The sequence below is a fragment of the Poecilia mexicana genome, unplaced genomic scaffold (assembly GCF_051168715.1).
Source record: "Poecilia mexicana isolate PSO_F unplaced genomic scaffold, ASM5116871v1 scaffold_13, whole genome shotgun sequence".
Lineage (NCBI taxonomy): Eukaryota > Metazoa > Chordata > Actinopteri > Cyprinodontiformes > Poeciliidae > Poecilia > Poecilia mexicana.
In genome coordinates, this window is record NW_028263382.1 from 7,412,656 (window position 1) to 7,427,618 (window position 14,963).

The window sequence follows — 14,963 nt, forward strand, 5'->3', positions numbered from 1 at the left end:
TTGTCTCAGGAAGCTAATCGCGGCTGTCACTGACTTCATCTTAGATTTCTATGCAGTCTCTGAACGCTAAGGAGAAATGTACTGATTCTGCTTTTAATACCTGGGATCTCTCTATGTAGATCCTTGAAATATAGATTTTATTTCTGTTTAAGTATAACCAACAAATTTTAAAATTTTGACTACAAACTTAATTAACTTGATTTTGCAAGTTAAGTTTAGCTACTTTCAAATTTAATTTAACAACTTAGATTACTTAAGGTAGAATAACTACAGTTTTATAAAAGTTAAATAAATATTCATAATCTTAGTATTCCTGAAGCCTTCTAGATATATCCTTTAAATACTTAAAGCTTTTTTATTTTCTCTGTGGGTGGCATATTTTATCACTTTTTTTAATACAACACACTTCCCTTCAAGGGTTTGCAGCTTTATTTTTAACAGAACAGCGTCACAAAACAGTTTATAAAGTTTTACTTATAATATCCTGGCTGCTTACTCTTTTCGAATCCTTTTGTAAATACAACTAATTTTGTTTCAGAATTGGCACCATAAATTATTCTCACTACTATATTACATTTTTTATATTTTTTAAAATGTTAAATTAACTTGTCAAACATTTTAATATAAATCATGAAAAGTAAAGCAATTAAAGATTGTTTGCATGCAATTTAATAAACAAAAAATAATGTAAACAGTTTCGATGTGAACCAGAATTTCAAAATTAAAAAAATGAAAAGATAAACTTTTAAAACCAAGCAGAAACAACTACTGACCTGTTTTTTGTAGCAGAATGAGGAGCTTTCTCCCTGTCAAACCTACAGAAAAAGACATTAAAGAAAACACAGTTTCAGGGGCATAATGATGTAAACTTAACAGACACGTGTTTGTTTATGACAAAACACTTTTAACTATAAATGTCCATCTTTAAAATGCATATTGTAAATGTCTGTGCTACAAATCAAAAACGTAATAAAGTAGCTAACTGGCAGAAGCTAACCGAACGATTAGCTTCCGCCTGTTAGCAGCTAACAGTTAGCCGCTCTACAGTTAGCATGTTCACTTAGTTTTTATGAGCTATTCTCATGTATTAAATAATTAACCGGACTCTGTTTAACATAATCGATCGACTTCAAACAAAACAATGGAAAATAACGATTACCTGTTGTTAAAGCCTCCGATAAAGTCCCGGAACGGAGGCTTGTCTCTTTCCTCCTTGCTGACAATGTCTGCAGGAGTTTTCCTTCAAACACTTTTGATAGAGTGGAAAAAATATTATCGTTTTTAGTTTAAAATCTGCTCCTTTTAGTTTGCTTTGCATTAAGCTAAATTTAAGCTGATATTATAAGACTAGTTATCAACGTAGTAATGTGTTCAGACAGCAATCCTACATTATTATGGAAAAATTTTATTTATTTTAACTATCTATGACCCAACCATTGAATAATTTTTAAGTATAAGTTACAGATATAAAGATATGGCTCTAATAAAAATAGTTTAAAAATCCTTCATGTCTAAAATATGATTTGTTTGTATTCTAATTATACTGACTTTTGTTAATTTATGGAATGCTCTTAATGTAAAACTTTACACAAGACAAATACAATTTGCTCGTAATCTAATATTCTTTAAACAAGTAAGAAAATATATGAGCAATGCAATCAAAGACAAAAAATCATTTTAAAATCTATGTATATGGACATAAAAAGAAGAAGTAAAATTCTAATTCAAAGCTGATAAGGTGGGAATTTACCGTCCCTGTGTGAGAATATGTTTTCTTTTGTTATTTTACGTTCATAGAATGTAGAAGATATATATTCAGTTTGAATAGTTGTTGCTTCATCAGGGAGCAGATAAAAATATGTAAAATACGATTTGTTTTCTGGTTTCCTACCAGAACAAGAAGGAGATCTTGTGACTTTTACCAAGTGTAGCTAAAGTTTGTGTCATCACCAAAAGCTGTGGTTAGGGATGTTGTAAAACTTTCTAATCTGTGTTGTGGAGCAAAACTAGTGATTGATAATGAAGCATGTCAGAGAACAGAGCCCTGAGGAGCACCATGTGTGACTTTTGTTCATAAAGAAATAACACTTTTTAGTGAACTCCCATTCCATAGTGAACTCCCATAGTCTGCCGGAGGTCAAACTGAAGGTTTAGTCTGCCGGAGGTCAAACTGAAGGTTTAGTCTGCCGGAGGTCAAACTGAAGGTTTAGTCTGCCGGAGGTCAAACTGAAGGTTTAGTCTGCTGGAGGTCAAACTGACAACCTTCCCTCACCTTTTTCTTCTTCTACTCTCCATTTTGCATTATTTTTGTTATTTCAACTGTTAATTTTATGTTGTTCTCTCAGAAGCCACACCGGTCTGGTGTTCTGTTTGCTTACTCCTGGTTCTGGTTCTGCTGCAGGTTTCTTCCTGTTAAAAGGAAGTTTTCCTCTCCACTGTTGCCACATGCATGCTCAATATGAGGGATTGCTCAGAAAATTTATTTTTGAAATGTCAAATTGCGCAATCATATAATCGATGGAAACAAAGCTAACATAATCTTGATGTTCCAAGTTATTGTGTAACTAAATTCGCTTCACACAAAAACATATAAGCAGATGCATGATGGCACATCTTGAGTTTTCTTTGTCCAACAATAAGATAGAGCGGCCATTTGCTTTTGTTTCCTTGGTCCAGTCTCATCCATTTGATATTTCCATCAGTTATGTTATGACATGAGAAGTATTCAGATCATATATTATATTTGCACGCCCTGACACTGAGAGCAGTCATCTTAAATTACCTGTACACCTGTTCCCGCCCACAGACAGGTGCATAAGGAGCTCCACACCTGTACAGACACCAGCTTCACATTCAATTGTTGACTCTTTCTTTTGTCTTTGTCACATGTAAGACCTTAATTGTGTACAAATTGTTAAATTCACAGCCTTCTATTACTGAATAATGTTTTTTTGTGACTCAGGTTTATCGATTAGTTGCAGCAGTTGCTGTGGAAATCCTTTTCTCACAGCGTATCTGCAGACTCAAACCTCATGCTTTTGCCTCTCTGCTAATTTTATCTCCTCTCTATTGCAGGCCATAACTGCAGCTGTTATATTGCCGCTGCTTACATGTGTGTGTGCGTGTGTGTGCGTGTGTGTTTGTGGATCCAGCTGTACACACACAGCTAATGAACTAAGTTCCTGGATGCAGTTTTCACAGTGGTGTGACTGTCTCAGAGACTCTGGGGAACGGATTCGGTTTTACTCCGTCCTGATTTCAAGCTGCAAAGAAAAGTTTCTTAATTCTTAAATCTTATTGTTACAGTTATAGTTTCCACCTGGTCAGGAAATAAACATACAAATGTTAACAGGATATTACACTGCAAAAGTTTCTGTCTAGTTTTTAGCGCAAATATCTTAGTACACCTGAAGTCAAAACTAAATTACTTTCCAGCAAGATATAAAACAAGTCTTGAATATTAATTTAAAAACACATTACTGACATTTTCTTTTCATTTATAGCAAGAAATAAGTTAAGATTATAAGTGAAAAAAATTCCCTATTCAAGAATTATTGCAAATCTTGCTGAAAAGTTACTTGTAAGTTAGTTTTGTGTTTTTGCAGTTTATTCGCACTAAAACTGCAAAAACACAAAGCCTTACCAAGTATTTTTAGGCTAGTTTCTGGTGCAAATACTTTAGTTTTCTTTAAATGAGACAAAACTAATTAACAACAACTTTTCTGTAAGTTATATAAACTTGTCTTAAATTCCTTAAAATTCATGAAAATAACAAGCTATTTTTCTAATGTGTGTAAAATAATCTGTCAGTGGCACAACTTTTTTTAATCAATATTCAAGAATTATTTAATTAAAACAACTATCAATCCAGTTCTAGTTTCAGATTATTTCATGTTTAACATGCGGAAATTGCCTAATAATCTCAGTGGAACTAGAAGTGCGTTGCTAGGTTACGGGTTGGGCTTGGCTGGGGTTGCTAGGTAACAGCGCAGTGCAACTAGAACATTTAATTAATTTTAAGGAATTACTGACTTAAACAAGCGCCTATATCCTGCTGAAAAGTTATTTGTAAGTTAGTTTTGTCTTAATTCAAATGTACAAAGATATTTACACTGAAAACACGACAAAAATACTTGGTGAGATTTAATAATTTTGCACTGAAATAGCAGCAAGAAAAAAACTTTTAGTGCAGTTTATCCAGCCGAGTTCTGGCTTCATGGCACCAGAGTGAAAATTAAAAAATTGGAGATTTGAAAAGAGCTCAGCTTTGCAGAGATGGGATTGTGTAGAGCAGTAATCAGTATCTTACAGAGATATGAACTTAAGTCGCTTTAGGCTTGTCTAGAAGAAATAAAACAATGACTTGGAAATAAATTCTACTCCCTTAAAAATACTTTATCTCTTACATTAAACAGAAAGAATTAAAAAATGTGTTTGTGCTGAAATCTGGACTTAGACCTGAACATTCAGAGCCACATAAAAACGGTTACAAAGTCGGCCTTCTATCACCTGAAGAACTAGAGGATTAGAGGATGAATGTCTCAGAAAGATCTAGAGAAACTCATCCATGTGTTTATCTTTAGTTGCATTGATTACTGCAGCAGCGTCTTCACAGGTCTGACTAACAAATCAATCAGAAAGCTTGAAATGCTGCTAGTAGTTTATCAATCACTGAACGGCTTAAAGATCTGCTGCTGTTGTATCAACCTTCCAGACCTGTCAGATCTCCTGGTTCTGGTTCTGCTCTGCACCAACAGAACCAGAACCAAACATGGGGAAGCAGAATTCAGTTCCATAAATCTGGAACAAACTTCCAGAAAACTAAAAATAACCTGAAACACTGAGTTCCCTTAAATCAAGGCTAACCCGTCTAGAGCTGCTTTTTTATTAATAATAACTGGAACACTTATTAATCCTGTTCTATATTACAACTTTTGATCACTTCTCTTTGTTCTGGCTTTGTTTTGTCATGTAAAATAAACTTAAACTTGTTTTTAAATCAGCTAATATACATTTTATGAAATTCACATTTCTTGACAAAACACAGCAAGATTTCAAACGGAGATTCTCTGCTGCACACAAAGATCAGATCTGATTCGCTGTAAATATTTGCAGCAAATAATCAGAGTGATGAGGATATTTAAAGAAGTATTGACTGTTTCTTTTCCTCTGTGAACCTAGTCGCTGTATTAATATTTGATGTTTTTTTTGGGATTATTTAGTTTTCACTTGTCTCTCCAAAGACGCCGTGTCTTAGCTGTTCATGCTCGTTTCTGCATCATTTTATGTTTGCTTCAAATTTGGTTCAACATTTTTGCAAACCTGATGAAAAAAATACATTATATAGTTTACAGTTTTTGGTTCATCTAACAGCAAATATCCACATTTCTTTGCTTCTTTGGGGTCTAATTTTAAAATAACTTGCACAAAAATAAATATCTTTAAGCAAAGGTGGTGGACATTTTGTAACCATTAGATAAAAGAAAAAGTCATTTCTGCAGTCAACATATGTGGAATTGTTTAATAAATTTACATATGTGCATTAAATATAATTTTTTTAAGCCAATAAACATAAAAGCCAAAGAATCATTGCTCCCTTGATAAACTAAGTTGGTCATTAAAAAGGTTAATTTGCATTTGTAGAAACATTTCTATGTTAATGTAATCTTTATTATTATTATTATTATTATTATTATTATTATTATTATTATTATTATTATTATTATTATTATTATTTTTATTATCTGGCTGAAATATTAAGCAATGATTGTCCAGATGAACTTTAACAACTTTTTTGTTGTTTTGGTAGAGAAACGAGCCCACAGCATCACTCCGCCATGCTTGTTTGACCATAAAATTAATCACAGTCCTTCTAATTAACATAAAAGAGAAAGTGGGGGAACTAATGTTTGATTTCATACTGATTTTCTTAAAGCTGCAGGATGTAGCATTTATCAAAATACATTTTTTAACATATTTGTTGAAACGATCGATCTCCTCCACCTTCTTAGTCACTATTGTCGTCTGAAGAAGCACCAAAAACAAACAATTAGAGTCAAGAGGCGGGGCTTAGCGCTGTCAATCAATCGCATGTACTCCTTGCTAAGTGTGCTAATGACAAAGAAACTACTTACTGTACAGGAAAACTGTTTAGCAGCCGTCGTTAGCTGTTGTGCTAACTAGCATTAGCATTCATGACCAGCTATCAGAGAGCCCAGGTTGATTGACAGCGCTAAGACCCACCTCCTGACTCTGATCGGTTGTTTCTGGTCTCATTCCACACTCTCTCGACATAGAGACAGCTTCAACAAATATGTAAAATATATTTTTTTATAAAAGCTACATACTTTGCTTTAATGTAGAATTTTATTTTTGAATTTATTTTAAGTCTTTTAACATTTTAGCAGCAGAACTATTAAAATCCTGTCGATTTCACCCCTTCGCAAGCATGTCTTTGACTTTACAAACTGAATGTATTTGTATATCACACGCACGTACACACACACACGCACGCACGCACGCACGCACGCACGCACGCACACACACACACACACACACACACACACACACACAAACACACAGAGAGAGACATACCAATGAGCACGTTGTGGACAACGTGGGGTCAGTATCTGTTCCTGACGGGATTCTGACATGCAGACTGAAGAATCAAACCTTTCACATTCCAGTCGGTGCCTCCTGACTCACCGCCGACCCCTGGAATAAAATAATCAATTTGTTGTTACGGCAACTGCACAATCATGCCAAAAGGACATAGCTTCTGTGAAGGTATGTTGTTCCTCCAGTTGGCTACTTTAATATATTCTTCCAGCAAACTACTTTTCAAACATGGATTTATGACATGCAGCCACCCACAAAGAGGTGTTTTCATTTGCACTTAATGGGATAATTGTTTATGAAGGTAAACCTTCATGAAAGCAAATCATTAAAGTAGTAGCAGAGTAGCAAAGGTTCTGTATTACCAAGATAAATGGTTCATAAATTCTCTGGTTTTCAATTGTTGCCTGACCATTTAAAAGTAATTTAAAGTGGACCTGGGTGGGTTTAAAGGTGTTTATTTTTTGCACATTAGAGTAAATTGAAAATAAATATTTCCTATTTTTCCTCATTCGATCTGGCTGTAAATCAAAGCAAACCCATAAGTTTCCAAAGTCTGATCCATGGTCCTGATTGAACATTAGCTAGGTTGGTGAGAGTAAATGCTGACATCGATACAGGCAGAAAAATAGAGCAAATTTTATATAACAATTGTAAAGTCAAAGTGCTTGAAAGAAAAGGAGAAAGAAAAAGAGGGAAAACAAGTATAAACAGTGAAACGTATTACTAACTATAAAGTTAGCTTTGTTAACCTTCAAGCCCAAATCATAAGTATTAGTTCTGCTAATGCTAACGGCTGCCAACATGGTGTTAAGCAAAAGCTAATGCTAAAGTACTGTAAACATACCAAAAACACATAATCTTAAGTAATTTTTTGTCCAGTTTCTAGTGCAAATTTCTTAGTACAATTCAAATAAGACAAAACTAATAAAAAGTAACTTTTCAGCAAAAAATAGGAGTTTATTTTAAATCAATAATTTATTTATACTGATGAAAAATATTCTAGTTCCACTGGTGGATTATTTCATTTATAGACATTTTCCCCATGTTATAAGTGAAATAATCTGCCAGTTGATCTAGAACTATGTTGCTAGGTTACGAGCTGTACTTAGCTGGGGTTGCTAGGTAACGGCGCAGTGGAACGTTCTATCATCTGTATCAATATTAAGGAATTATTGACTTAAAACAAGCTCCTATAGCTAGCCAAAAAGTTACTTGTAAATTATCTTTGTCTTAATGCAAGTGTATGAAGATGTTCCCACTAGAAACTAGACCAAAATTACTTGACAAGATTTTGGTTTTGCAGTGTACAACATTTTAATTTTACAGTTTACAGCCATTATAAGTGTAAAAGGGTGTCCAACCACAAATTAGCAAGGTGTTTCTAATATGTGCAATACAGGGCTGTTGCAACTTATACTGCAAAAACACAAAATCTTACCAAGTAATTTTGGTCTAGTATCTTGTGCAAATGTCTTAGTTCACTTGAAATAAGACAACCTATCTTAAAAGTAGCTTTTCAGCAAGTTATAGGAGCTTGTTTTAAGCCTTGGACGTGCCCTGTGTGTCTCTGTCTATGTGTCCAGATTCGGCCTGAGATTTACAGCAGGCTGTCCCTTCAATTCAACTGGTGTTGTCCTAAAGTCTAGCCGGTAGCGCACACAGGCAGTCCGACCCAACACATGCCTCCCAGATGTTGGCCAGCATTCCTGAAGGCCTCATCACACTTCCGGGCCTTTTATGCCTCCTCACACCCTCCTGGTACCGTTACAGTCCACTTGTGGGTCGGCTAATTTACAGCCGCGATGGAGAGATGTGACACCTTTGACTTCTGTGTTTTCTGATCTGAAATTGTGGCGGTTTTTATGATGGCAGTTGCCCAGGGCAGCATTAGAAAGGGGATGAGGACAAATGGCTGCTCCATAGGAAATGAGTGGAGAAGGACTTTTCAAACTTAAAACAAAATGGCTTCCTTTTAGCATTCCTGAATATAAAACCTTGGAAAACTGAAAAACTTCAGACATATTTGGCTTGAGGCAATAAAACATTTTTACAGTGGCAGTTTTTGATATGGGCAGTTGCCCAGGGCGGCATCAGAAAGGAGTGGAGGGCCTAAAAATTAGAAAAAAAAAAATCTTATGAATCAGTTGTCCCCTGAGCAAGTGTGCTAATACTTGTATTAGCATGTGTAGCTGCTGTTTAGACTACATTATCTGCTTTCTGCTACAAACATTTTTACAGCAATTTTACAGGATTTGAACCAGATGAAATTAAAATTTTCATTTGATGAGTTTTAGGAAAAACATGTTTACATAAAAAAAATGTTCTTATATCTTAAATGCAAAATGTAGATATTTTTTGTATAGATTTGAATTAATTACTGCTCCGAATAGGTTGTTCTTTCAGCAAATGGTCTTTTTTGAGTTAACGATGAATCGATTACTAAATCAATCAACAATTGCTTAATCATGATTAATCCGATTAATCGTTTCAAATGCAAAATGTTGTTATTTTTGTATAATTTTGGCTAAACTAGTTCTCTGAGTGCATTGTTCTTTCAGCAAATTACATTTTTTATTAATCACTTACTAAATTAGTTGATAATTATTTTCAAATAAATTAATCATAATTAGTTGGATTAATTTAGACTATTAATTTTTTTAATGAATTAATCCCAATTAATCTAGTTAGTCATTGATATTTTTTTGTACAGTTTAGGCTTAATTGGTGCTCTGGATATGTTATTTTAGAAAAATCCATTACTTAATTAGTTTATTTTTTTCTAAATGAATTAATCACGATTAATCCGATTACTCGTTTCAGTCGTAATGGACAACCCGTTTATTGAGTCCATATTCAACTGAACACCTTCAACCAGACGTGTTATTTTCTTATTTATGACTCCATGTTTGCCATTATAATTGTTGTGGAGCGGTTAAAGATTATCTCTCTGATAATTATGATAACTTACAGTAAACTGTGTGTAGCAAAAGGACTCTCTGGTAGCTTGTTTGGCCTGAGGCGAGGTACAGCGGTTGTTTGCTTTTGAATGATTGAGTGAGTTTACGATGGAGATGCAGGAAGAGGAGCTATCTCCTGGATTATTTGATGAAACAAACAGCCGCGCACACTGGGGGTTTCCCCTCCGTTTCGGTTCCCTCTCCAAGCGCTTCATAAATACAACCCGAGGCCATCAGCGGGATCGGAGGCGGCCGTCACAGATCTTCAGGATATCACCCTGCGTTTCCTGCCGCGCACGTCCAGTCATCCTGAAACAGGAGGAGACGCAGGTGTTGCATATTAATCTGCGACATGACAGTTAGATCCTTATCTCCGTTCATTCTTGGCAACAAGTTACATCTTCTTGGATGACACGAATTTTTATCTTCAGGACAAATGAAGCTCATGTTCCATGAATTGACTTGACAAAACCAGCAGGTGTTTAGTCGCAACGGAAGCAGCGGCTGCGTTTCCGTTACAAATGTGCGCAAAAAGTTTGCCATATTCAGCGAATTTTGAGAAAACACAATTTTGGCAATTGCTGTGTTTTCATTAAATAAGAAACGCAATTAAAATCACACGTGAACAAGTTTGTTCACGTGACAAGTCATTAAAAATATGCGGCGCGATTATCCTCCAACTACATCCTGTCGTCTTCTTCGTGGCTTCCGCCAGTAGCTGTATTTGATATTAGGAAAATAAATTCATTTAATGGAAACACAGCAATTTTGAAAACAAAAACTTTTCATGTTAAAAAAATTATTTTTGAAATTTCAATTGCTCAATTATATGGTCATTAGCTACCAATAACCATAAAATTGCGCAAATGGAAACTACAAAAATAAATTTGCTTAATGGAAACACGGCAATAAAAAAACAAATGTTTTTCTATAAAAAGTTTGTGTTGGTAGAGTGAGAAAGTTTTTTGGCCATATTGAAATTGGTTTATTTCACAAAACTGCAATGGAAACACTTTTTTCACCTCACCAGAATCATATGATCAACAACAGGATGTTACTACTGACAGAAACAACAAAGAAGACGACAACAGGGAGTAGTTGGAGCATGATGGCGCTGCATGTTTTTTCAATGACATCGTGTGAACAAATGTAATCAAAAGTTATTTTAATTGTGTTTCTTATTTAATGGAAATACCACAATCGCAAAATTGTGAGGGTGGGGGAGGGTTTCAACCTTAGAAGAATATTGAGAAAGTTTTGAGCAAATTAGTAATGGAAACACAGCTAATGTTACTCAGAATTAAACTTAACATAAACTTGAACCACGTTGCCTAACATCAAGGAGGATCTAGTCTCCTTTATTTCCTTTTATTTTTTGTTGAGCGAATGGTGCAGTTTGGATCGATACCCTCCACACACACACACACACACATACACACAAACCCAGCAGCAACAGGTTAAATGCAATCAGCCTCCTGTACTGCGTTCGTCTCCCAGGCCAGCAGTTTATCTCGGGCCTCTTTGCAACACCCACGGCTGCCGGAGCAAAGTCCAGCCGCTTATCGGCGCCTCCGTCAGTCTGACTGAACGAATCCTCTCTGAGCTGCTCTGAGTCCAAACCAACCTCCAGACCCGTTTCTGCTCATAACAAGAACAATTTGCTTCGTTTTATCCCATCAGCAGCTCTGCTAGCATTAGCATGTTTAGGATAAGTTGTGTTTTAATTATGTGAGAAGTCACACAGAAAAAGAGCCAGAGTTCTTACCAAGTATTTTTGGTCGAGTTTCTTGTGCAAATATTTTAGCTCACTTAAATAAGACAAAACTGACTTTTAAGTAACTTTTCAACAAAATATAGTAGCTTGTTTTAAGTCAGTAATTCCAGATTATTTCACTTGTAACATTTGGAAAATGTCCTGTTATAAATGAAATAATCTGCCGGTGGAACTAGAACATTTTCATCAAATATTAAGGAATTATTGACTTATATGAAGCCTCCATATCTTGCAAAAAAGTTACTTCCAAGTTAGTTTTGACTCATTAACAGTGTACAAAGACAGCTGCACTAGAAACCACATTAAAATACTTGGAAATATTTTGTCTTTACAGTGTAGTAGAGTAATTTGTGGTAAAACCTAAATGTTGCTGATTATAGTTGCTCTTGCTGATTTTGAGGCAGCTTTTCAGCATCTAAATGTTCAAACTAGTAGAAACTGCAACTAAATGTGTTTCTGCAGAGCATCGACTCAGGTTGTTTAAATAGAAATCCTGGTTTTAATGTTAAAACCATGAAAAGGTGCATCTTAACTGACACTAATTTAACATTCATGACTTTTGCGCCAAAAGTGGTGCATATTTACAGATTCACAGGGAACACTTTGCGACCAGTAGCTCATCCGTGTGATGTGTTTGTAAGATCAGTTTCAAATTACCAGCCTGACTCGATGACTGACTTTCCTATCGCTTTCTCATTGTACCTATTTATTTTTCACAAGAAACCGAGAGTTTGTCCTGAGGGCTAAACTGAAAGCCTCTCCTCCTCTCCCTCCCTTCGCTCTCTCTTTCCTCAGGCTGTGACAAGTATAAACAGTTTGTCCCGCTAACAGGATCCAGGATGCACCGCCTCATTTGCATTGCACTCCTTAAAACACGCCACCCTTTCTCTCTTTGTTCCTTAGTTTTCCTCCTTTATTCATGTTTTTTGCTGAAATTAATTAATCAAAGCAGCAACTGGAACTCCTGCAGAATGAAACTGCTCTTCGTTTTGCAGTGAGGTCCAGTGTTTTGCAGCATGGAGATTTTTCTTCAGGTCTGCATGCTTTACTTCTGGTATCTGTCACCCACTGAAAAGCCTGCAGGCAGCATCAATGTGTCTTCAACAGAGCATACAGACTCAATATGCTTCAAATCCTCCTTGATGATGACACACTAAGTAGACAAGCATCGTTTTAATCCTCACAAACTGTAATTTGTTTCCAATCATATTTGTTTGCATGAAAATAAAGATAAATTTATCCAAGAACATCCAACCAAGTGATATAAATCTTACTACTTTTTGTCTATTCTAGGGTAAATATCTTAGTACTCTTGAAATAAGATAAAACTAACTTAAAAGTAACTTTTTAGTGAGATTGAGAAGCTTCTTTTAAATTCCTCAGTATTTATGAAAAATAGTGTTTCAACTGATTATTTCACTTATAATAACACATTTTTCCCATGTTATAAAATAAATAATCTGCCAGTGGAACTAAAACTTTTTCATCAATATTAAGGTATTATTGACTCAAACAAACTCTCATATTTTACTGAACAGTTACTTGAAAGTCAGTTATGTCTTATTTCAAGTGTACTAAGAAATTTGTGCAAGAAACTAGACACGAAAATCCAAAACACACACAAAAAAAGAAAAAGAAAAATGCTGCAACTGCAGAAAAAAATGGTGAGATGCAAAAGGAAAAATGTTGCAAATAGCAAAATCAACAGCAAGTTGCAAACTGGCTCCCCAAAACAGAAGTCCTCCAGGCCACTAGGGGGAGTCGATCACCAAATCATATGAAGCAAGACGGGATGTCATTTAAAAGAAAGTTGGAGGAAGTAAGAAAACTTCATGTCTTCTTCAAACAGTATTTTAGAGCAGCAGTATATTTACGTTGGCAACATTACCAAACACAGACTCCCCCTTTTATTTGGGGAGGTGTGAATTCACAATCAGACAAAAAAATCATCTCTGGTCCGCCTACGAACCTCAGTCTGGGTTCGGTTGAAGTGAACTCTGGTGCATATTGAATTCATATGTGAACGCCAAGCGGACCGGAGACAGCTGCAAAAGCAGGAACTGGTCTACAGCACAGAGCATTCTGGGTAAATACAACCAAAACAAATGCCTTAGCCTAGCGTTGGCGGGAGAAATGACTCGTATTCTTTAGCTAAAGACAAAAGATAAATCCCACAACTGCTAAAATTTCACAGCACTTGATTTTTGTTTACATTGAAGAAGGAAGTTGAGTTTGGTGTCTTCTTCAGAGGTTTTCTGAGTATGAAAGCAAAGCAGCCTCCAAAGCCATTCAGTCAGCCATTTAATTTTGTAGCAACAAAGATCAAAAATAGTCATAGATCTGAAAAATATTTATTAATTTAACAAAACATTTGAGAGAAATGGCAAATATTATCAGAGGAGACAGGGTTATGTAATGACAGTGTATGGTTTCCTATCCTTAATGTTTATGAAAATTTAAGGTATGAGTTACAGTTTTATCTGGGTCCACTGGCAGATTATTTCACTTATCTAGACATTTTTCCCATTATATGTTATTGTTAGAGAAATAATCAATATTAAGTTATTATTGACTTAAAACAAGTTTCTATATCTTGATGAGAAGTCATTTGTAAGTTAATTTTGTCTTATTTCAAGTGTGCTAACATATTTGTACAATAGACTAAACAAAATATTTGGTAAGATTCTGTGTTTTTGCACTGTGTTGTATTTTACCAGGTAATTTTGTCTTAGCTTTTGGATGCAATTCCATTTGATTCAGTGGAAAAGGAATAAAGAAAACTAAATACAAAAGCTTTTGTGTAAAAACAAAATGAACATTAAAAAGTGAATCCTTTTCCTTCCACTCTCCAATAGTAGACTAGTTTGTTTCAAAAAATCCAAACAAATGTGACAAAACGGGTGAAAAAATAACGTAGATTTCTAATAGAGTGGATTTATTTTATGATGTAAACAGTCAGTAATAGAAAAGTGCGATAAACACGGATTTCCCCACAAACTAGAAGCTAAATCATATCTTTATTGTGGCCATCCAGACGTTTATCGGCGGCTCGTATCTGTTTTGCCAGATTCTCACGTTCAGAAAGTGGGTCAACCGTGGGTTACAGATTACAGGAGAGGCGGTTGAAACTGCTGCCGTTTCAAACCCCACACCGAGTTATTCCGTGTAAATAGTTTAATCTCTTTTTCCCCCGAGGACGGAGTCGGTCAGGTCGGTCACACCTGGGCCGACCTCCGGTGTGTGTGAGGAACATAACAGGTAAGACGCTGGTTTATCTTATCGAGCTAGCCGCGCTAAAGCTAGCTGTGTAAGCTAGCTGTGGGGAAGCTAGGTGACGAACTGTGTCACCATAGTAACTGAAGACAAGCCACCATTTCCTGAGGTATAAGTTACATTTTTACCAAAAAATTGTTCTGTTTCACTTCCAGGGAGACTTTACAGTAACTTTTAAATTGGATTTGATTGGTATTTACTGAGGTTTAAGATGTTTTAATGCTACTTAGTTGTTAGTTTGAAAATTAAGTGACAGAAAACTCTGGAAAATTTTGGGTTTATGGGTCTTGCAGAGATAATTTACCTAGTTTAAAGTATTTTTGTGGATGAATATTGAAGAA